Source organism: Hordeum vulgare, chromosome 4H (genome assembly GCF_904849725.1).
Source record: "Hordeum vulgare subsp. vulgare chromosome 4H, MorexV3_pseudomolecules_assembly, whole genome shotgun sequence".
NCBI classification, from domain to species: domain Eukaryota; kingdom Viridiplantae; phylum Streptophyta; class Magnoliopsida; order Poales; family Poaceae; genus Hordeum; species Hordeum vulgare.
Window position 1 is genome coordinate 580,320,303 of NC_058521.1, and position 23,543 is coordinate 580,343,845.

General features: G+C 44.5%; 1 pseudogene; it reads left to right on the forward strand.

Moving 5' to 3' along the window:
- The first annotated feature begins 1,816 nt into the window (after positions 1-1,816).
- Positions 1,817-15,315, forward strand: LOC123450814 (annotated as a pseudogene).
- Positions 15,316-23,543: the final 8,228 nt, after the last annotated feature.

Below are 23,543 nucleotides of genomic sequence, written 5' to 3' on the forward strand. Positions count from 1 at the left end.
CGACCGCTAGTGTAGACCACCTTTTTAAATGCTACGTAAGATAGCCACCAAATCAAGCTTAGGATGCTGCAACCTTAAACACTTCACCTTATCCTACCTAATAACTTGACTAGTTCTGGCACCAAGGTCTTAGATTGCTGAGTCCCCGTGGCCCACGGATTCCTCCAAAATCCCAACAGGTTTAGGTACTCCAGAGACAGATGATCCCGACATTACTCAACTGGCGTGGCAGTACGACGAGGAGACAGAACGCCTTTACGTGAACTATCCAGAAGATTGAGGCGTGGTCGTGATCGTGGGCCTGCAGACAGGGTAGCATAGCATTTCTATGTTTTGTAGTCCGTAGCGGAACTACCTTGGTTGTATGTGTGATGTACTCTGAGATAATTATGAGAAGGCAATTGAATCCCTGATTGTCTATCTTTATTTATAATGTATGTGTTGTGTTACCTGTATGAGAAACGCTTAGATGCGCTTCTTTCCTATTCGGGGCCTCGATCCCCAGATCGGAAAGGACCGCATCTTGGTCGTTACACGACGTCTCTTGCCTTAGAGCAACTCTAGCAGACCCCGCAAAACGCCCGACCCGCAAAAAATTCGGCGAGTATGCGGGTTTGGGCTGTTTTTCCTGCCAGAGGAGATACTGCAAACGCAGCCTGACTCGCAAAACTTTTGCAGTGGCCCGTAAATGCGAGCGCTCGACCGGTATAATTGCGGGTTCGACCGCTGGATGCGGGTCGAAACCCTATCCCTTCGCCGCCGCGAAAAGTTCCCCCACCTCACCGTCGGCGCCTCCAATCCGCCGCGTAGCCGCTCCATTCCACCGCGTGTGATGGACAACTCCGGTAGTCGTAGGAACGTCGACCCCGAGAGGGCTCATTGTGTCAGAGATCCGACGCCGCCAGTAAGCACGCCGCCCGCCGGTACACGCAGTGGGGCCAGCCGCCGCCGCCGTCGCTCCTCCGTTGCGAGATAGAGGAGTACAACCGCGCGCGCGGCCGGCTCTTCTTCGGCAACTCCTTCGAGGCGTCGAGCTCGTGCTCGTGCTCCTCCCTCCCCCCGGTGAAGAGGGAGCTCGAAGAGCTCCCGTCGGTGAAGATGGAGCCGGAGGCCGAGGCGGTGCCGGAGCGACGTGCCGGGGCCGTCGTCGGACCGAAGGATTTCCTCCCTCCGGCGGAGGCGGAAAGCCTTCTGCCCGTGCTGCTGTGCACGAGAGGTAGAAGAGGACCAGCAGCGCCATCGGAGGGAGGAGGAGATCGACACCATGCTCTACGAGCAGGGTGTCGCGTTGGCCCTCGCCTTCGGTCGCAAGGTGGAGGAGTGGCGCCGTGAAGCGACTGCGCAGGAGCGCATCTACATCGAGCTCTCCTCCTCCTCCGATGACGACTGAGTACACTGCGCATCTACTACCGCACGAGCTCGACTCCGGTGCGCTCAATTTTGCGTAGTGCGGTAGGATAGCTAGTAGCTTTGGTGAGCTCCGATGAGCTCCAGTAGGTGTGCTCCCCCTCTAGTATGTTCTGCAGGCTGTGAATGTAGCTTGTATGACCATGTTATATGTAGAATATGGTTTCAATTTCGTCCACGAATGTTTTATTTCAAATTATGCAGTTTGATTATACGGGTTCTGTTCTGCAGCGCAACATTTCGTCCCGCAAAACCCCACTTCGTCGAACTGCAAAACGCGTTTGCAGGTCGCAATTATACAGGGTCTGCTAGAGTTGCTCTTAAAAGCTACTCTGCAAGGCACGATCACCAACAAGAATTCAAGAGAGGAGAAGCGCCGGCAAGACAAGGACGATAAATTAAGGCCTTTATGGAGATCCAAAGGAAGAAGCTCGCGTTGAAGTCAGAGAAGCAAGTGAAGATGCTCGAGATCGAGGCCACCAAAGCCACCACCAGAGCAAGAGAAGTCCGGCTCACTTGCATGATGAAGGGGTCGAGATCTGATGGTGGACTTGAGCACGATCTCTCCAAGGATGCGGTCTTGGTTCGAGAAGATGCATGCCGACGTGCTCAACCTCGATGACGAGTGATCCATGGCCGAGAGCGTCATATTTTTTTGTATGTCCGCAAGTTTGCGGGCATGACCACGATCGAGATGGCATGGTTGAACTATCATCTCATTTTGCGTGCTGGCATGTCTATTGATCACTGGCAAGTGCATCCACGTATTTTTTAAGGTTTTTTTAGGCTGACATATGTATGCTGTCCGCTGGCAAGTCATCATCGTAAACTCTTAGCAGTCATGGCCATTAGCATGATCTATAATCATGGAATTTTTTTATTATAAAATAGGCATTCTATATGGACAGAAAATGAGGCGTTATATTGGATGCACGGTCGATCCATTTGAAAAAAGCAGTAGTGTACGAGCCGACTCAAATGGCTAAAAGGCGATACTAAACGGATAAAAGATAGATAAATCGTGACAGGAATTGGATGTTTTCAGTGTCAGGTGCGAGATCACCGTGCCCAGGGAGATATTCACGGAGCCCATCTCGCTGCTCGTCGTCGCGCCGCCGTCCGACATGCACGCCACTTTGGTCGGCTCCTCTCGAGCGGCGATGGGGCAGATGTCACCTTCGAGGTCGGAGGCGAGACGTTTGCGGCGCACAAGTGCGTGCTCGCCGCTCGGTCGTCGGCACTAGTGGGGACACGACCTATAGTCCCGGCCCGTAAGGGGCTTTAGTCCCGGTTCAACAAACGGGACCAAAGGGGCGGGACTAAAGGCCTAACCTTTAGTCCCGGTCCTGTTCCAAGCCGGGACCAAAGATGCTCTACGTGGGCGCCTCGGAGCGCCCTCAGGGGCAGGCCCTTTAGTCCCGGGTCTTTACACGGACTGGGACTAAAGAGTTTCAGATTTTGTTTATTTTTGGGTTTTAGGGTTTTAGGGTTTAGGTGTTCGGGAGATTAACGTGTTGCCTCGTTTGGTGTTCGGGAATTAGTTTTCATATAATTCTAAAATGAAATAATTATGCATATATATATATAAGATTAACTTATCTTACAAGCGAGCATATATATACAATTATATGGAGATCTGAATTATCGGGACTAGAGCCCATCTATTCGATTACATGGACCAACATCAGTAACGGCCCCTAGCTGCACTAAATCGTCCTTTGTCATCTATAGCTTCCGTCCTCAGAAAGGTCGCAAGCTCCTCTGCAACAGCAATCGCGCGTTGCTCTGGTAGGGACTTCTCCCTCATGGTCGTGTACTATATAAGAAGAGGAGATGAATATGAATATCAATCATGATAACAAAGAATGACGGGTAAAAATAGAGGTGTGAATGTTCATTGCTTACGTCGAATCTGTGATCCTTGTGCTCAGAGGTAAACGTGCGAATGGTCTCGCAAACATAGTATCTGAAAGATGCGTCCCCCGTGGCTGCTGGTCGCACTTTACGAGAATAGAATATATATAACCAAAGTAATAATCTAGCATCATAAATGTATTGAAAATAGAAGTATATCATACTACTACTTACCTGAGACGCTCTAAAGGTCAGCTTCTCAGGCTCGATACCGGGAGTCACGCACTTGAACCGCTTCCAAATCCTGCCCGACAAGGATAATGATTTGCTAAGTTTTTCATTAATTGATATATCAGAAAATCATCGAAAGAGACCGATAGAGCGCAAGAATGATTGAAATTACCCTTGGAGCATGTCCTGCAGGCTTTGGAACTGTTCCAAGGGTCTCGATAATGGGTCGAAGGCATCAACTCTTCCCTTATCAATTTGAATGTCCAACAGAATCCAATGGAAGCTGCACATGTGTGTGTGTATATATATATATATGTGTGTGTGTGTGTGTGTGTGTGTGTGTGTGTGTGTGTGTGTGTGTGTGTGTGTGTCAGTAACTTATCAATTACACTTATAAGTGAATGGACACAACAGAGTAAAGACCCTCACCTGAAGTTGTATGGAAACAGTATGTGGTCACAGAAATTTTGATCTGTTAGAAACCTTAGAAGGTTTTCCTCCGTCTCCTTGGGTTTATCAGTTAGCGTCGCTATATGTATTTTATCTGGGTCAATAAATCCAATATTTAGGATGTTCCCATTTTTACAATCCAGAATCTTCATTCTGCATAATAGAGTACAAGTTATATATAGACAATGAATTGAAATAACAAAACAAGTTATATGTAGACAACGAATTGAAAAACTTACAGACAATAGCAACTCATAAGCGATTTGTCGAGGGCGTCGGCATTGTACATCTGGAAGAGTTCATCAAAGTCGATATGGATTTCTTCGGGAGGCCGTAGTACTCCCGTGGGACACTCACCACGATCATCGTTCTCCCATTCTTTGATTCACTTAAGTACCATGTATGCAAGTAACGCATATTTCTTGGGAGATCATCTTTGCTGACCAAAGGCGCTCCCATGACAAACTGTGGCTTAGGGGCTACCACAGCCTTGGTAACCTGTCGTCTTGGGAAGCCAGAATGTCTTCAACCGGGATACCCCATTCATTCGCCCACTTCTTTGCTAATTCCAAATCTTGCCCCTGCACCAGAGGGGGGACATTCTCGGGTAACACCCTGAGGGGTGGGATCGATTGTTTGGCCTGTTGTCCAAGCTGAGGAACGTCTGATCTTTTTTTGCTTGTAGTTGAACTTGATTTGCTCCCACTTGCACTTGCACGTGATCTGCTCTTTTTCACTTCCTTCTGCAATGTGCGTGTATAGTCATCAGGCTTATGGTGTAAGTCATACTGTGATGGAAGGGTCATGAAGTATTTTGCATATGCTATTTGCTTCTCGGTGTATTCTGGGCGGGGCTCGGGTTCCTTCTTTTTCATCTGCGCATCATGATGTTCCTTTGCTATCCTGGCGTTTTCCTCGGGGGTACGATCATAAGGTCTGATTGGAAGATTAGTATGAGGTACCTTTGGGAGGGGCGACAGTTTGCGCTTTGGGGGGCTCCGTCTCTTAGAAATCATCGGCGGAGCGTTCTTGCTGGCACGCTTCCGCTTAGTATCCGGAGCGGGCGGCGGCGGAGATGGACGACCCAAGTCCGGCGGCGGTGATCGAGATGGACTCGTGTTGTGCTGGCCGATGTCATGTGGAGGGCTTGGAGGTGATGGAGGTGTAGGTGACCTGCGACGACTCGGAGGCGGTGTTGTCCTTGGGGCCGAGCCTGGAAGCTTGATGTAGTTCTTGTCCCATAGGATGACTCCACCCAGTACTTCTCCGGGTGTCCTCTCATCTTCGGGTCTAGCTATGTCGAGCTCCATATCATGAAACCCCGCCATGATTTCATCCACCCCGACTTTACCAAAGCCAGCTGGAATCTCACGGCCATGCCAGCGTGCATCAGGGCCAGAAGGTAAAGCTTGTCCGACGGCCACCTTCATGGATATGTTCTTGAATTTCTGATGGAGTTCACATGATGTTGACTCCTTGATTCCATCCACGGGGTAGCCGGGACCGCCCTCTATCATTCTTCGTGCATCATCGGGCGGGGCCTCAGATTCAGCCACGCTGCTTTTCCGCTTAGATGGGGCGCCGGTAATATCAAATGCAGGATCTTCGTGGCGCGCTACTCCTCTAAGCTCATCAATCTGCTTCTGTTGCTCGTTAATCCTGGCAAGCAACTGGTTGAACTTGTCATTCTCCTCATCCTGCTGCCGCTTCTTTGCTCTCGCTCGGCTTCTGTAAGTGTCTTGGTCTCTGGCAAACCCAAGCCACCACGGGTAAGAAGGACCGAAGCCTCGCGTTCGTCCTCCATGTTTGTCATTGCCGAGGACCAGTGTGAGCAAATCTTTCTCTCTATCTGCAGTAAACTTTCTTTTTTCCCTCCTTAATTTCTTTCACTATCTTTTTCCAATTCTCCCTGGGTATCCTAAGACCGTCACTGCAGATGAGGTCCCCTGTTTCTTCGTTGTACGAACCACCATGCGCAAGGAACCAATTTCTTGCTCTCAATTCCCACTCATCACGGAGTGGTTCAGGTATGATGCCTTTAGCTAGCAGATCTTGCTCTTTCTTATCCCACTTTGGATGGCAGTCTCATAGCCCCCTGGCCCCAGCTTGTGGTGATATTTCTTCTAGTCGGCATTTTTCTTGCTCTTTTCTGATAATGCCCGGGCATCTTCTGACTCCTTGTATTCTTGAAATGCCTTCCAGTGATTCGCCTGCTTGGCTAGATACCCCTCGAATACTGGCACTTTCTTTGTCTTCAGATAGTTTTTCCATAGCTTCTTCTTCCAGCTACGGAACAGTTCGACCATCTTCTTTAGAGTCCACTGCTTGACTTTGGCCCTCAGTTTGTCTGTGGCGTCTTCATTCTTACATTCTGGCAGGTTGAAATGTGACATGAGATCATTCCAAAGATTATCTTTGTACCTTTTGGCGACATAGTCACTATCGGCTGCCCCTTTGCGCTTGTTCCACTCCCGAACGCTGATCGGGACGTGATCCCTAACGAGAACTCCGCATTGCTTCTTGAATGTGTCAGCAGCATTCTTAGGAAGCTTGGGTTCGCCCGTAGGCAATATCACCTCAAAGGTGTAATGCGTCCGTGCATCCAACTTTCTAGTCGGGCCTCGTTTCGTAGCTTTGCTCGATGTGGAGGCCTAAGAGGGAGAAACATTCATCAAATGAATGTATATGTATACAATATAGAGCTATCTCCAATATTTTTCACATATTACAAGTGATTGTCGAACTTCATATGTATACCTCGCCGTACTTTATTATTTCTCCACCGGCTTCTCCATCAGTGGAGCTATCACCTTCTCCGTCATTGGACCTATCTCCTGCCCCATCGGCTTCATCTTCGTGTCGGTCGACCTCCATTCCATATCCGGAGGGGTTTAGATATGACGACGGAGATTCAGCTAGTTCAACGTCGGGGCCGTCTTTGATTATATCTTCGAGAAGTTCTTCCTCTTCGAGGTTCCTGATATGTGGATCCATAGTTCTGCAAAAAACGGACATTTGATTAACTAATAAACTAACAAACTATATAAGAGGGGTTGGAAACTTCGAAGTGTCATTTTATATAGGAGGACCTTTAGTCCCGGGTCTTGGCTAGAACCTAAACTCTAAAATATGTCTAACGGATTCTCTTATCCTTTAAGGATTTAACAAAATGGTGACATTCTAGATGTGTAGAAAATGATCCTATTTTTCCTGATCTCATCTACCCTTCTATATGTCACATTGTCTAGTGTCAAAGGACTTTGTTGAACTTTGTACCAAAAAAGAATTATTCTATCAGGAACTCCGTTCCAAAACAACTTTAGTCCCGGGTCGTGGCTCCACCCGGGACTCCTAGATTTCTGCATAGTATTCAAAGTAGGAGTACTTTTCCAATTTGAGCATTCAATAAGCAAAACCAAATCGTAAAATAAAGTAGTATTCAAATTAGCATGCATTCAATTATAAGCAAAACTACATCATCTCTTTTGTCCGTACATCGTTGAATATTATCACTAATACTCCTCGAATACTATCATACATATAGGATCACTGATACAGCTAGAACCGTAGCGCCCGGCGGGTATCGTCGCGGGCGGTGGACACCCAAAGAGAAGGAACCATCACAGGATCATAGCTCCAGTGAGATCCCCGAAGAACCTGCCACGTATGCTCGAACCTGCCCTCCAACGCAACCATGTAGCGACGGACGTGCTCATCCTCCTCGCTGACACGGTGACGTACCACCTCCGCGGTGTCCAGAAGCCTCGGCTCCGTCACTGGCCCACGCGACCGCCACCAAACAACGATCGGGTCAACAACGGGCTGGCTCCTCACCAACCTACGCCCCCCGGAAGGTAGCACATCCCAATACCAGCCGGGCAGAGCCCAATCCCGGACATGGCCCCTCTGATCAAGCAGGTGTCCTCCGCCAAGTCGACGACGAGGATGCGGGATAGGCATCGTAAAATGAACTAAAAAAATAAACTAGTTCTATTAATTTTCTTGCTAAAAATAAACTATTAACACTTAAGCATATACAATAGCAAAATTAAACTATTAACTTAAGCATATACAATAGCAAAATTAAGCAATAATCTAAGAAACACTAATTAAGCATCTATATACGTAGAAATGTCTTCTTCTTCTTCTTCTTCTTCTTCTTCTTCCTTATTTTCTTCTCCGCTTCTTCTTCAACTTCTCTTCTTCTACTTCTCCTCTTCTTCTATTTTTCCTCTTATTCTCCTCTCCTCCTCTTCTTATTCTCCTTTTTCTTCTTTTCTTCTCCTCCTCTTCTTATTTCCTTTTTCCTAATCTTATTTTCTTATTTTTGTTCATATTTCTTCTTCTTGTAACCCTAACCTAATTCTAAATATTACTAACCCTAATAATCTAGCACAAAGCTAATAACAATAGGAATTAAATGACAAAAAAATCTTTTTCTTTTTCTTCTTTTCTTCCCTTTTTCTTCTTTTCATCTCCTTTTTCTTCCTTTCTTCTCCTTTTTCTTCCTTTCTTCCCTTTTTCTTCTTTTCTTCTCCTTTTTCTTCTTTTCTTCCCTTTTTGTTCTTTTCTTCTCCTTTTTCTTCTTTTCTTCTCCTTTTTTCTTCTTTTCTTCTCCTTTTTCTTCTTTTCTTCTACCGGCCGGAGTGTTGGGGAGGAGGGGGCGGGGGGCTTACCGGCCGGAGGCGTCGACCACGGCGAGGAGGACGGCAGGCAGCGGCGAGGAGGACGACGGCGACGGCAAGGAGGACGGCACGCGGCGGCGAGGAGGACGGCGGGCAGCCTGACGGCGTCGTCGAGTTCGTCGGTGTGCCGCGCCGGGCAGGAGAACGAGGAAGAAGGAGAGAACGAAATGCGATTTGGGTTGGAAATTTTCTAACTCCCGCTTATATAGGTGGATGTTTAGTCCCGGTTCGGGGCTCGAACCGGGACTAAAGACACCCTTTAGTCCCGGGTGGAGCCACGACCCGGGACTAAAGGCCCTTTTTCGGCAGACCAAAAGGCGGGAAGCACGGGCCTTTAGTCCCGGGTCGGGGCTCGAGCCGGGACTAAAGACACCCTTTAGTCCCGGGTCGTGGTTCCACCCGGGACTAAAGCCCCTCCGCTGGTTGCACGATAAGTTTAGTCCCACCTCGCCCAGCGAGGGGGACTAACACTAGTTTATAAACCCCGTCGTAGCATCTCCATCGAGCTCCTCTCTAAAGCAGGCTTATAAACTCACTGTAAATTTGAAAATTGAAACTATATTGAAATTATGGAGAAAATTCAACCTGAATTCAAAGTGAGGTCACTTTGAATTTAGGTTGAATTTTCTCTATAAATTCTCATATAGTTTCAATTTTTTTATATTTTCAAAATTAATTATTTTGACTATCCAAACTATTATCTATTTTGTTATTTTTAATTAAAAACTATGTTTATTAAAAATTCTTTTTGCATATTTGAGAATTTGACAAAACTATGGAAATGAAAAGTGTTTGAAATTGAATAAATAATTCAAAACCATTTTCTATTTTTAAAATTAATTATTTTGACTATCCAAACTATTAACTATTTTGTTATTTTCAATTAAAAACTATGTTTATTAAAATTCTTTTTGCATATTTGAGAATTTGACAAAACTATGAAAATGAAAAGTGTTTGAAATTGAATAAATAATTCAAAACTATTTTATATTTTCAAAATTAATTATTTTGACGATCCAAACTATTAACTGTTTTGTTATTTTCAGTTAAAAAGTATGTTTATTAAAATTCTTTTTGCATATTTGAGAATTTGACAAAACTATGATAATGAAAAGTGTTTGAAATTGAATAAATAATTCAAAACTATTTTCTATTTTCAAAAGTAATTATTTTAACTATCCAAACTATTAACTATTTTGTTATTTTCAATTAAAAACTATGTTTATTAAAATTCTTTTTGCATATTTGAGAATTTGACAAAACTATGATAATGAAAAGTGTTTGAAATTGAATAAATAATTCAAAACTATTTTCTATTTTCAAAAGTAATTATTTTGACTATCCAAACTATTAACTATTTTGTTATTTTCAATTAAAAACTATGTTTATTAAAATTCTTTTTGCATATTTGGGAATTTGACAAAACTATGATAATGAAAAGTGTTTGGAATTGAATAAATAATTCAAAACTATTTTCTATTTTGAAAAGTAATTATTTTGACTATCCAAACTATTAACTATTTTATTATTTTCTATTAAAAACTATGTTTATTAAAATTCTTTTTGCATATTTGAGAATTTGACAAAACTATGATAATGAAAAGTGTTTGAAATTGAATAAATAATTCAAAACTATTTTCTATTTTCAAAAGTAATTATTTTGACTATCCAAACTATTAACTATTTTGTTATTTTCAATTGAAAACTATTTTTTTTTGAGCTAGTTGACCCTGAAATTGAAAAGCACTACAAATGAACTCTGAAAATGTTGAAAGTTCGCATGCTATCATCATTTCACCCACATAGCATGTGTTAAAAAGTTGAGAGGGATACTACAAAAACTGGATGCACTTCGTGTACAAAACGGACAATCTCTCTCGAAGTATCAGGGTTTCGAACGAGAACTCATCTCTTAGAAAGGGATTTCATTTTTTTGAACTTATTTGAACTCCTTACTTTTTGTGTGTTCAAAATGCACCATTCAAAGGCACATCACAAAATTTCAACAATTTCTGACTTAATTTGGTATTTTTCGTCCATTTACTTATTTTTTTGAGCTAGTTCACCCTAAAATTGAAAAGCACTACAAATGAACTCTGAAAATGTTGAAAGTTGGCATGCTATCATCATTTCACCCACATAGCATGTGTTAAAAAGTTGAGAGGGCTACGACAAAAACTGGATGCACTTCGTGTACAAAACGGACAATCTCTCTCGAAGTATTAGCGTTTCGAACGAGAACTCATATCTTACAAAGGTTTATTAAAATTCTTTTTGCATATTTGAGAATTTGACAAAACTATGAAAATGAAAAGTGTTTGAAATTTAGTACATTCCATACATGCATTACATAAAAGGTTTAATACATTATTGCACCAATATTCCTATCTATTATTTCTGTTTTCTTCTGGGTCGTAGCCATGGAGAATCTTCATCATTCAGTAGGATGCTTGGGTCAGTTTTCACTTTGAAGGGCGGAATTTCATGAAACTTATTATAATCTTCTGACATGTCTGTCTTGTCATCTACTCCCACGATGTTTCTTTTCCCTGAAAGAACTATGTGGCGTTTTGGCTCATCGGACGATATCTTCTTTTGCTGAGTTCTTTTTCTCGTTTTTGTAGACATGTCCTTCACATAGAAAACCTGAGCGACATCATTGGCTAGGACAAATGGTTCGTCCATGTACGCAAGATTGTTGAGATCCACTATTGTCATGCCGTACTTTTGGTCTACAACTACCCCGCCTCGTGTCAGCTTCACCCATTTGCACCGAAACAAAGGGATCTTAAAAGTAGGTCCATAGTCAAGTTCCCATATCTCCTCTATGTACTCGTAATATGTTTCCAAACAGTGTCCATTCTCGTTTGTTGCATCAAAGCGGACACCACTATTTTGGTTGGTGCTCTTTTTATCTTGGGCAACCGTGTAAAATGTATTCCCATTTATCTCATACCCTTGTAAAGTACATATAGTCGAAGATGGTGGCCTGGCCAAACAGTACAACTGATCTCCATCGGTGTCGTCATTCATGAGATGTGTCTGCAACCAACTGCCGAAAGTCTTCTCGTGTTCCCCTTTAATCTAAGAGTCAGCCTTCCCTGGGTTTTCGGAGCGTAGAATATTCTTGTGTCTCACGATATACGAAGCCACCACGGTGGAATTGTGTAGAACTGTGTAGTGTGCTTGAGAGAAAGAATGCCCGTCCATACATACTTTTGCTTTCCTTCCTAGTGTGACTTTTCCTGTCAGCCTACCCTCATACCGATATTCAGGAACACCAATCGTCTTAAGTCAGGAAGAAAGTCCACACAAAACTCAATGACCTCCTCTGTTCCATAGACCTTGGAGATGCTTCCTTCTGGCCTAGCACGGTTACGAACATATTTCTTTAAGACTCCCATGAACCTCTCGAAGGGGAACATATTGTGTAGAAACACAGGACCGAGAATTCTAATCTCTTCGACTAGGTGAACTAGGAGGTGTGTCATTATATTGAAGAAGGATGGCGGGAACAACAACTCAAAGCTGACCAGACATTGGACCACATCAATCTGTAACCCTGATAGACTTTCTCGATCGATTACCTTCTGAGAAATTGCATTGAGGAATGCACATACCTTCGCAATTGCCAGGCGAACATTTTCCGGTAGAATTCCCCTCAATGCAACCGGAAGCACTTGCGTCATAAGTACGTGGCAGTTATGAGACTTTAGGTTTTGGAATTTTTTGTCTTTCATATTTATGATTCCCTTTATATTCGACGAGAAGCCAGTCGGGACCTTGATACTGAAAAGGACTTCAAAGAAGATTTCCTTCTCTTCCTTAGTAAGAGCGTAGCTAGCACGCCCTTGAAATTTCCCTGGATGCATGCCATCTCTTCCTTTATGACGTTCCTGGTCCTCCCGTGCTTCTGGTGTATCTTTTGACTTCCCATACAAGCCCAGGAAGCCTAGAATATTCACGCAGAGATTCTTCGTCAGGTGCATCACGTCGATTGCCGAGCGGACCTCATGGACTTCCCAGTAGGGTAGCTCCCAAAATATAGATTTCTTCTTCCACATGGGTACGCGCTTATCAGGGCCGTTAGGAACAGGTTGGCTGCCAGGACCCTTTCCAAAGATTACTTTTAAATCTTTGACCATTTCAAATACTTCAGCACCAGTACGGATGACAGGCTTCCCCCGGGGTTCTGCCTTGCCATTGAAATGCTTGCCTTTTTTCTTTAAGGGATGCTTGGGCGGAAGAAAACGACGATTGTACGGATACACATTCTTCCTACATTTGTCCAGATATATACTTTCTGTCTGATCCAAACAGTGCGTGCATGCATTGTATCCCTTGTTTGACTGTCCTGAAATGTTACTAAGAGCAGGCCAATCATTGATGGTTACGAAAAGCAACGCTCGAAGGTCAAATTCCTCTTGTTTGTGCTCGTCCCACACACGTACACCTGGTTCGGCCCACAGCTGTAAAAGTTCATCAACTAATGACCTTAGGTACACATCAATATCGTTGCCGGGTTGCTTTGGACCTTGGATAAGCACTGGCATCATAATGAACTTCCGCTTCATGCACAACCAAGGAGGAAGGTTGTAGATACATAGAGTAACGGGCCAGGTGTTGTGACTGCAAATCTGCTCCCCAAAAGGATTCATGCCATCTGTACTCAGACCTAATCATAAGTTCCTTGCGTCAGCTGCAAATCTCGGGAACTCTCTCTTGATTTTTCTCCACTGCCGACCATCAGCGGTGTGCCTCAACTTATCGTCTTTCATACGATCTTCCATGTGCCATCGCAACAACTTCGCATGATCTTTATTTCTGAACAGACGTTTCAACTGTGGTATTATAGGAGCATACCACATCACCTTGGCAGGAACCCTCTTCCCGGGTGGCTCGCCCTCAATATCACCAGGGTCATCTTTTCCGATCTTATACCGCAATGCAGTGCATACAGGGCATTTATCCATATTCTCGTACTTCTCACCGCGGTAGAGGATGCAGTCATTAGGGCATGCATGTATCTTCTGCACGTATAATCCTAGAGGGCAGACAAGCTTCTTTGCTTCGTACATGCTGGCGGGCAATTCATTCTTTCTTGAAAGCATCTTCTTCATCAGTACCGGCAACTTTTCGAATGACGAGTCAGTCACACCGGTCTCTGCCTTCCACTTCAGTAATTCCAGTGTGCTACCCAGCTTCTTATGGCCATCTTCACAAGTTGGGTACAACAATTTGTTGTGGTCCTGTAACATCTGCTCGAACTACAACCTCTCCTTTTCTGTGTCGCAACCTCGCCGTGCATCAGAAATGACCCGGCCAAGATCATCAGCGGGCTCATCTGGTTCCCGTTCTTCATCCTGATCTTCTTCTTCATTGTCTTCCATTGCGGTATCAGCATACTCAGGGAACATAGATCGGTAGTTGTCATAATCGTTCTCTTCTTCTTCATCGTCGTCTTCCATCATAACCCCTCTTTCTCCGTGCTTGGTCCAAACATTATAGCCCGACATAAAACCGGACCGAAGTAGGTGGCTCTGAATGACTCTTGAGGAAGTGTAATCCTTCTCATTCCGACATTCAACACATGGACAAAACATAAAGCCACCACCATGCTTGTTCGCATCGGCTGCATCTCGAAAAGAATGCACGCCTTCTCTGTAAGCGGTTGTGCGTCGATCACCGTACATCCATGGATGGTTCATCTGCGTTATACGACAATATATCAAATACAATCACGATCCTAAAAATTAGTACCGCACGGTCTAAACGAGGAAATATAGTTGCTAACCTTTTAGAATAAGTAGAAATAAAGAGGAAGAGGTTTAAGCGTGGCTCAGGCATCTCATATCGTAGTTGTGTTCGGTGAACTGAAGCGTCATCGCTCTAACACACATTTCAACAAACACCTCTAGTGCATAAAAAAAATGGAGAGCTAGCACACACCCACACTCTTTCATCCAAGAAAAATGCAAGGAAGAGGGGAGAGGGGGGCTGTGCTATATATAGGCAGAGGACTTTAGTCCCGATTTGTGATGACTAAAGATGGCGCACATGCGGGCTGCACACCGCGTAGCCCTTTAGTCCCGGTTTGGGACACAAACCGGGACTAAAGGCTCCTTACGGGCCGGGACCAAAGCCTCGTGGGAGGCATTGCGATTTGGGGCGACGTGGCCGGGCCTTTAGTCCTGGCCCAGAGGCAGGCCGGGACTAAAGGGTCCAGGCCAAAGGCCCGTTTTCCACTAGTGCGGTGTTCATGACGGAGTTATTTGGACCACTGAAGGAGAACACAGATGCTTCTGTACGCATCGCTGACATGGAAGCTAAAGTGTTCAAGGCCATGCTCCACTTCATCTACACCGACTCTCAGCTGCCCATGGACGATGAGCAGGAGGTGGTGGTGATGGCTCAGCATGTGCTTGTTGCCATTGACACGTATAACCTCGAGAGGCTGAAGCTGGTCTGCGTCGAGAAGCTCTGCAATCACATGGACGCAAGCACCGCAGCGACTACGCTGGCGTTGGCTGAGCAACATTCCTGCTGCGGGCTCAAGGACTTGTGCTTCAAGTTCCTTGCGTCCCCTGGCAATATGCTGAAGGCCGTTGTGGCCAACGATGGCTTCGAGCATGTGAGGAGCAGCTGCCCGTCTGTCCTCAAGGAGCTCGTTGCCAAACTTTCACCTTGATTATTTGAGACATGCACCGCCTTCTTTGGCTTGGTTATCCTGCAATTTGAAGTTGTACTGACTTAATGATGTATCAGCAATTTATCTATTAGTAGGACTTCTATTTGAGCTGCTTTTTTCCATGCTACAGATTATCAGTGGCGAAAATTATCGATGCTATGCAAATTAAGGTCGAACTTATTATATATGTATTCTGAAAATTCTAAACCTGCCACCCAATTTTTACTGTGGTGCCCGGCCCCTGATTTTCTGTTAAACCCCATAGCAAAACTGGCTGTAGGTGTAGCATTGCTCTACACTGCATATGGTCTGCGCCAGCGTGCGTGACCATGATTTTGGATTCTAAATGGCAGGGCCGGTCCTAAGCCCGGGGTAAAACGAAAATCCGGGGGGGCTTTATACATTATACCTTTAATTTTTCTTATAACTTCCTAGATTCCAAGTCATTGATGATAATACCATTATCATTAGAGAAAAATACGCATTGCCTTGTGTTTGGCTACAAGCTCAGGGCAATTTATCGGTCACTTGATGTGTACTTCCTTCGTCCTGGTGTATAAGTCATCTTATAAAAATTAAATAATTTTAAAATACTTAGACATGATGCATTAATTTTTATCTCACTTTTTTGTTTTTTAAATTAAATAAAGGAATCAATAAAAAAAACGTGGTGTGTATGTTTTTAATGACTTGAAATTAGCCAGTACTACATTCGATTCGTTTTACTCTGCGTCTAAGTTTTTTTTTGTTCTTATTCGTAATGGTCTGCGCGATGCTAATACTTTCCAGCATTGTTTCCAATTACACCCCTCCTCTTCTACCTAGGCTGCAGTGCCCTTCATTAATCTCACATGTTTCCAACAACAATGCATGCGAAATAGGGAATGCGCGTGCATGCAGTGGCTGAGAGGTTTGCATGCCAGGCATGCACCAACTTCTGCCAATCATAGTGCATGCGTTCCCGCATGCACAACGGGGTAAAACGGTCCAATTCATTTGCTTGAGGCAAAATGGACAAATATAACCTCTTTGCTAAATAAATTCACAGACTAAACCTAGTTTAAAAAAAATTCAATCGAGCTGACCCTTTTGTATGGCGTCCGACGCGTAGGCGCCACAATATACTGTGTAACACCTAAATCGTCGGCGTCACACAAAAGGGACACGCTGGCGCTGTAGGGCCCACCCCGACCGTGTGACGCCTAAGCCTCAGACGTTGCACATGCTGCAGTGTGACGCCGAACGCTTAGGCGCCACACATGCACTTATCCGACGAGACGACGCGCACGGGCGCCACCACGAGGAGCTCGTAGTTGAACGGCTCGAGCGTGCTATCCTTTTTATACTCGTCCTCTGACGTGGATTGGCTATAATCTAATCTAATCTCTCTTGGTTTTGTTTTCTGCGCCGGTTCCCGTGACATTTGGTTCGATGCAATGGCTTGGGGTGGAGCGTCGGGCTGGGCATCAGGTTCTGTGGCTGTGTGAGGCGTGGTTTGGTGAGGCAACAACACAGACTTGGCACGGGGGCAACAGCGAGATCTCCACGGTCTCCTCCGGGAGCATCAGCTCCAGCTTCATGGCCTCGACGAAGTACACGGCGAACTGTGCGGCGCCGTCGACGGCGACGGGGTGGGCGGTGCCTTCAAGGGAAAAAATAGCGTGCTATTTGAAATAGCGCAGCCTTCAAAAAACGCTATGAACGAAATAGCGTGCTAATAGCACGCTATTTTGCAAAATAGCGTGTCACAAAACATTGTTCAGATTTCAGCATATAGCAACACAAATGACAGATTTCAGCACAGGCGGCAAGAGGAGAGGAGGCTGCGAGCGGAGGAGGCAGCAAGAGGCGGTCGGCCGTGGCTGGAGGAGACGGGCAAAGCACCGGTGGCCGTTGCTGCCGCCGTCGCTCGGTAGGTTTGGTTAGGGATTTAGGGTTTGCTCGGTAAGTCTGGTCGCCGCTGGTTAGGGTTACTGGGTCGGAAAGCCCAAAAGAATAGTGGGCTGATGAAAAATTCATCTGAAAAAATAGCGCCGTGGCAAAAAAATAGCGCCGATACGCGCTATAGCGCGAAATTATCGTATTTAGCGTGAATAGCGCCATAGCGAGTGAAATATGCATAGCGTAGCGTTTAGTTTTCAAATACGCTATTAGCGCGCTATAGCGGCGTTTTAGCGCGCTATTTTTTTCCTTGGGTGCCTTGCTTCCACTCGACGTCCGCAGGCCCGGTGCGCGCCGTGACGGGGACGGAGCACTGCGACCAACACTTGTTCCGCCGCGCCTCGGGGCTCCACCAGCCGCCCTGGCAGTTGAATGCGCCGAGCTCGCCGGAGAACCTGTTGACGTTCCAGATCTTGAGCATGGTCTGGCCGTCATGGAGCGGGTCGAGGAAGAGGTAGTCGCGGGTGGGGAGCGCGTGGTGCTCGCAGCGGAGGATGGTGCCGTACGAGAGCGCGAGGTAGCGGAGGAGCGCGAAGTCGTGGTGCCGTCCGGGATGAAGCAGCCGACAACGAGCCCAGGGTGCGCGGAGAAGCCGCCAGTCTCGAGGCCCACTCCCCCACGCGCCAGATCGACCCCGACCCCGACCCGCGCCAGAGCAGAGGTCCCCGTGCGTAGCACGCGCCCAGCGGGAGGGGGGAAGCCGGCCTCGCCGGAGGCGCGCGATGGGGCTGGAGGCCGGCGAACCCAGCTCCTTCCTCAGGTGTGACCTCCCCATGCTCCCTCCCCCCGGAGGCGGAGCGGGTCCGTCGGTCGCCGTGGGTGTTCAGCAGCAGGGACGACGCCGTCTGGATTCGGCCGCGGGCTGCACAATGCATAAGTGCATGTGTGGCGCCTAAGTGCTCGGCGTCACACTGCAGCATGTGCAACGCCCGAAGCTTAGGCGTCACACGGTCGGGATGGGCCCTGCAGCGCCAGCATGGCCTTTTTGTGTGGCGCCGACGACTTAGGCGTCACACAGTGTAGTGTGGCGCCTACGCGTCGGGCGCCACATAAAAGGGTCAGCTCGGTGATTTTTTTTAAACTAGGTTCAGTCTGTGAATTTATTCAGCAATGAAGTTATATTTGTCCATTTTGCCTTTGCTTCACTAGCTTCCCTTGGTATCCGGAATCGGAGTTATGTGCAAAGTAAAAAGAATCAGAGGGAGTACGACATGCAGTGGTCAATTCATTGCATGCATTAATATTAATCAACAAATTAGCATTAATTTCTCTCGTTTTCTTTCCGTCTTGATCACGATGCACAACCTAAGATGACTTATACACCGGGATAGAAGAAGTACCTAAAAACTCAAGCCAAATGAAAGACTCGGTTTATATCTCTATACGCCACACTCGGTGTAGATAGCTCTCTTGGCATATCGCGAGAAATGCACTCGACGTATCTACCTACCACATGATCCCACATTTGATGGCTCCATGAGGACGGTGGGTTGTATATGCCTATGACTGAACAAACAACTTACATAGTACTCCATCCGTTTCATAATACAAGAATATTTTTAACACTATTTTTCTCTCGTAAGATGAGTGTCTGACAAAAGACACTTGGCTTACTTTTGGATATTAAACATGGTGCAACCAGTTATCACCTCTCTCTCTCCCCCTCCCCTCCTCTTGCCCTCCCCACTCTCTCTCTATCTATCTACTGCCGCCTACCCAAGCTAGCCGTCGCACCGCCAGTCCACAACTTCAAAGTCACCCATCCAGTCTCCCCAACCTTGATGCCGCATCACCATCGATACCTCTATAACCTCGACGTCGGCCGCTCCACCACCACCTCGATAGCAACGACAACCATACCAAAGTTGAGCTCTTCCATTTATTTTTCCCTATTATTTTAGCACTATTTTTGTATGTATGAAAAATTCATAGATAAATGATGATTAAGTTATTTTTTTTGGATTGTATATGGGTTTTGGTACATATGGATGATATAGGTTAGTATGGAGGCTAGCCAGCTCGATGATTAGGCTGATCTAGCCAGATATATAGGCTCCAATTTTGGGTTTTATTTGATTGATGACAAATTATGAATATGGGGTGTTTTAAATTGATTAATCAAATTCATCATGTTTTTATAGGCGGGGGGGTTCCCATGCATGAGAATTCGAGTACAGATGTTGCATGTTGCATTCAAGTACGCAAACATATGAGTTGGCTATTCATATTATCTTTGTAGATTGCAATTTCATGATATTTTGTGTTTGTGGCAAGAACGATAAAGACCCAATAGAGTTATCAAAAGTGAGCCCACGGATGAAGAAAAAAATGATAACGATGGACTGTAGGCGACATCACCTTTCGACTAGAACCACAAGTTTGTAAAGCCATCTTAAAGCTGATATATGCCACACTTTTATATTATATTTTCTTCGTCTGGAAATACTTGTCGGAGGAATTAAGGTATCTAAACGTATTTTAGTTCTAGATACATTTATTTTATCCATTTCTTTGATAAGTATTTTCGGACGAAGGAAGTATATGTATCACCCATGTCTGGGATCAACACATTGTTGTAACATCGGAAGTTTCCATATGCCAATTTTACTTTGAAAAATCATTAGGCTGGACTATTATGGCTATAGAAGTTGCATATGATCACGGATTGTGATCTACGAAGCACCGATGCGGCGATACGGGTACGGCGACACGGGATATGACAATTTCTAGAAACAACAATACGGCAATACAACAAGCATATATAAATAACGATAAAAATGGTATAAACTAACATAATCAAATGTATGAGATGAGATCAAAATACCGTCTCACTGATTGCCTAGTTGCTTCCATACCTTCTTGTTTCTCATTTTAAAAATCTCACTATCATCAAGGAGGTAATACGGTCATAGACTGACCCAACCCAATTTCGACTGTAATACCTATTAACATGACAACATAAAATCAACAAACCTTTTAAAGTTAAAAACATGAGATGTCAAATAACAAACATATATAAAGAGCAACCTTGGATTACACGAGTGAGTCAAATAATGAAAGGGGTACTACTCTTCTTCCACGTTTTAGAAGTTTTTTTCTTAATAACGATATAGAGAGTACAATCTTCATTGAGCTCCTTATTCTCATAACGATAAATATATAAAGACTCTTACATATGAACATGATGATAATTAAAATCAACAAGTAATACACATCAATCATGCTCAAATAATGATGAAGAATGCTAAAAGATACCATAATTTATAGTTGTATCTTCTTCCCTAACAATAAGAGGCAGTAGCAACATCGACAAGTAATTTTACGTCACTAAAATCAACAAGCAGCAAGCCAACAACATCAACAAGCAATTTTATCCAACAAGCAGCATCCTTAGCAAGCACTTTTATTCAATTAAAACATCAGTAGAGTACACGTCCATTATCTATATGAACAGATCAACGATACATCAATGCATGAGTAATACTCAACGGCAATACTTTAAGAATACCCGTATCGACATTTTTTTTAAATTAACAAAGATGATACTTCGGGAATACCCGTTCAAAGCTGTATCTAATGTATCGGAGTATCGACGAAGTATCGAACATCGATATACATATTTCTAAATATCGATGCTTCGTAGATTGTGATGATCCAAAAATCAAAAGCAATCACCTCGACGAGGCGAAGGGTTCGCATGTTGATTTTTCTTCTTCTTCAGCTGAGACAATATTTTAAGGACGCAACCATGCAAGCCAAAAAATGATGTCAAACAGCGCACTGTATGTAGTCCCCAAGCAAGCTGCGATCATACAACTGAAGTCCTGATCACCTTGTGTTTCCTGTAATTGAGCAGTATACAGATCACAAAGGTCGTCCCTCGCACGACTAATCCGGCCGGCCCAAGGACGTACGGCACCAACGGATCGTGTCCTTGCTGTCTCTCCTCCGACCTCTTCGTGCGTGCAGGCTACGGACCCGTGCGCACGCGACACCGGAGCCGGGACCGGCGCCAGCGATACGCCGGGGTGACGTCTCGTTCGGGGGTGGGTGTGGTCGGGCCGGCGTGTGCAGGAGACGGCCTATCTTCCATCCCGCGTGCCTTCTTTTTCTGGCGACGAGCCTCGTTCAGCGACGCCCGTGCACGCCTTCTTATCTTCGTATCCACCTCTACTGGCAACGATGGTTCGCCGCGACCGGACGTGAGAACAACCCGGCCGGGGCGACGGGAGGGGGTTGTTCACCCGGCAGGTGACGGCCAGGGCCGGTCCTGAGTTTTCAGGGCCCGAGGCGAAACTATATTCTGGGGCCCTTCGGGTGTTTAGTATAAATGTCTAACTAGTAACCATAATATATAAATATAATTTTATTAAATAAAACAACTAAGTATATCTCAGTGTGCATATTCCATAACGTACCTTTAAAAATTTCTCCTAACATTTTTGGATGCAAAATCACTAATGATAGTATCAATATCAATTTCATCAAGCATTTTCTTCTCAATGCATAAAGTAGCCAAGCCATTTAACCTCTCTTGCGACATTGTAGATCTCAAGTAGTTCTTCAATAATTTCAACTTTGAAAAACTTCTTTCAGCTGATGCCACAGTCACAGGCATAGTAAAAAGAATCCGATATGCAATAGAAATATTGGGGTAACAATCTGCTTCTCGAACAAACTCGAAAATCTCCATAGCAGACATTGCTCTATCGGGCAAAGTTGACTGCATAACAGTTAACTCAGAAATCAGATCATATAAATCAACATCAGATGAACCACTTGAGGAGAATGAACTTGCAAATTTAGTGCAACTCTCTTTGAGTTCACAATGATCCAATGACTTCAAGGTTGTTGAACTCATTAAAAATCCAAAAATATTTTTGAATGATTCAAGTTCTTCAAATCTGATTTTTAGCGAAGTCGCCGCTTTATCAACCATGACCAAAAAATAATTGACTTTAAAGTCCTTCTCAGCTTCGAACATTGCTTCATCATTGTCATCTTCATCAAATTGTTTCTTCGTAGAAACACGACGCTTTATCGGAAATAATGGCTCGACACCCATTTCAGCTGCAATTTCTTTGGCAGTTATCACACTAAAATCAAACCCTTCCTCTCTATAAGTGTCGAAATAAGTCCTCATACCATCTATGTGCGTTAAGGCGGCCTCAATGCACATGGATGGTGATTGCAACTTCCTGCTCACTGTATCTACAGCAAATAGAATTTCATGCCAAATGACCATGCCAAGTATGAACTCATAGCTGCCAAGCACATCAAACAAATTTTTTGCATCACTCCTATCCTTGGGTTCGGTACCACTATCTTCACCTAACTCAAGTAGGGCAGATCTTATGTTAGGAGCTTGAAATCTAATTGCTTTAACACTTTTGATCCGACTCTCCCAGCGAGTATTTCTCAAAGATTTCACAGTTAAATCTTTCACATGGCTAACAAAAACTTTCCATCTTTTAGTAGAACCACTAAATAGTACATATATACGTTGCACAATTCCGAAGAAAGAAACAGCCTTACCGCAAGATTTAGCCATATCACAAAGAGTGAGATTGAGGCTGTGGCAAGCACATGGCATATACAAAGCTCTTGGATTTACCCCAAGCAACCGATTTTGCACCCCCTTGTATTTTCCTTTCATGTTGGATCCATTGTCATAACCTTGTCCCCTAATGTTGTCAATATTAAGATCGAATGACTTCATAGAATCAACCAATACATTGAAAATTCCCAAACCAGATGTGTCATCCACTACCAAGAAACCAAGAAAGTACTCCATAATTTGTATTTTTCTATCAGACATATGAACACATCGAACCAATAAACTCATTTGTTCTTGATGACTCACATATGGGGTACAATCTAGGATAACAGTGAAATATTTGGCCACTTTGACAATCTTGATGATAGAATTTCTAATGTCAACAACCATAAGAGAAATCAACTCATTCTGAATTTTATGGCTAAGATAATGGTAATGAATATCTTTATTTTGAATACGCCTAAGATGATCTTGCATTATCAAATCAAATTCTGCAACCATCTCCACACAAGCTAAGAAATTGCCATTGGAATCATCATAAAGTTGCTCGCTGGATCCTCTAAACGCCAAATTACGCTTACCAAGAAATTTCACAATGGCAACTATTCTTAATAAAACTTGCCTTATGCGTTCCTTCTCCTTTGTGATTTGCAGTTGTATCTCTTTGTCAATTGTTTCATGCTTGCTTAGTCTGATTCTCAGTTATTCCAAGAGTTCATGTTGGTAATGT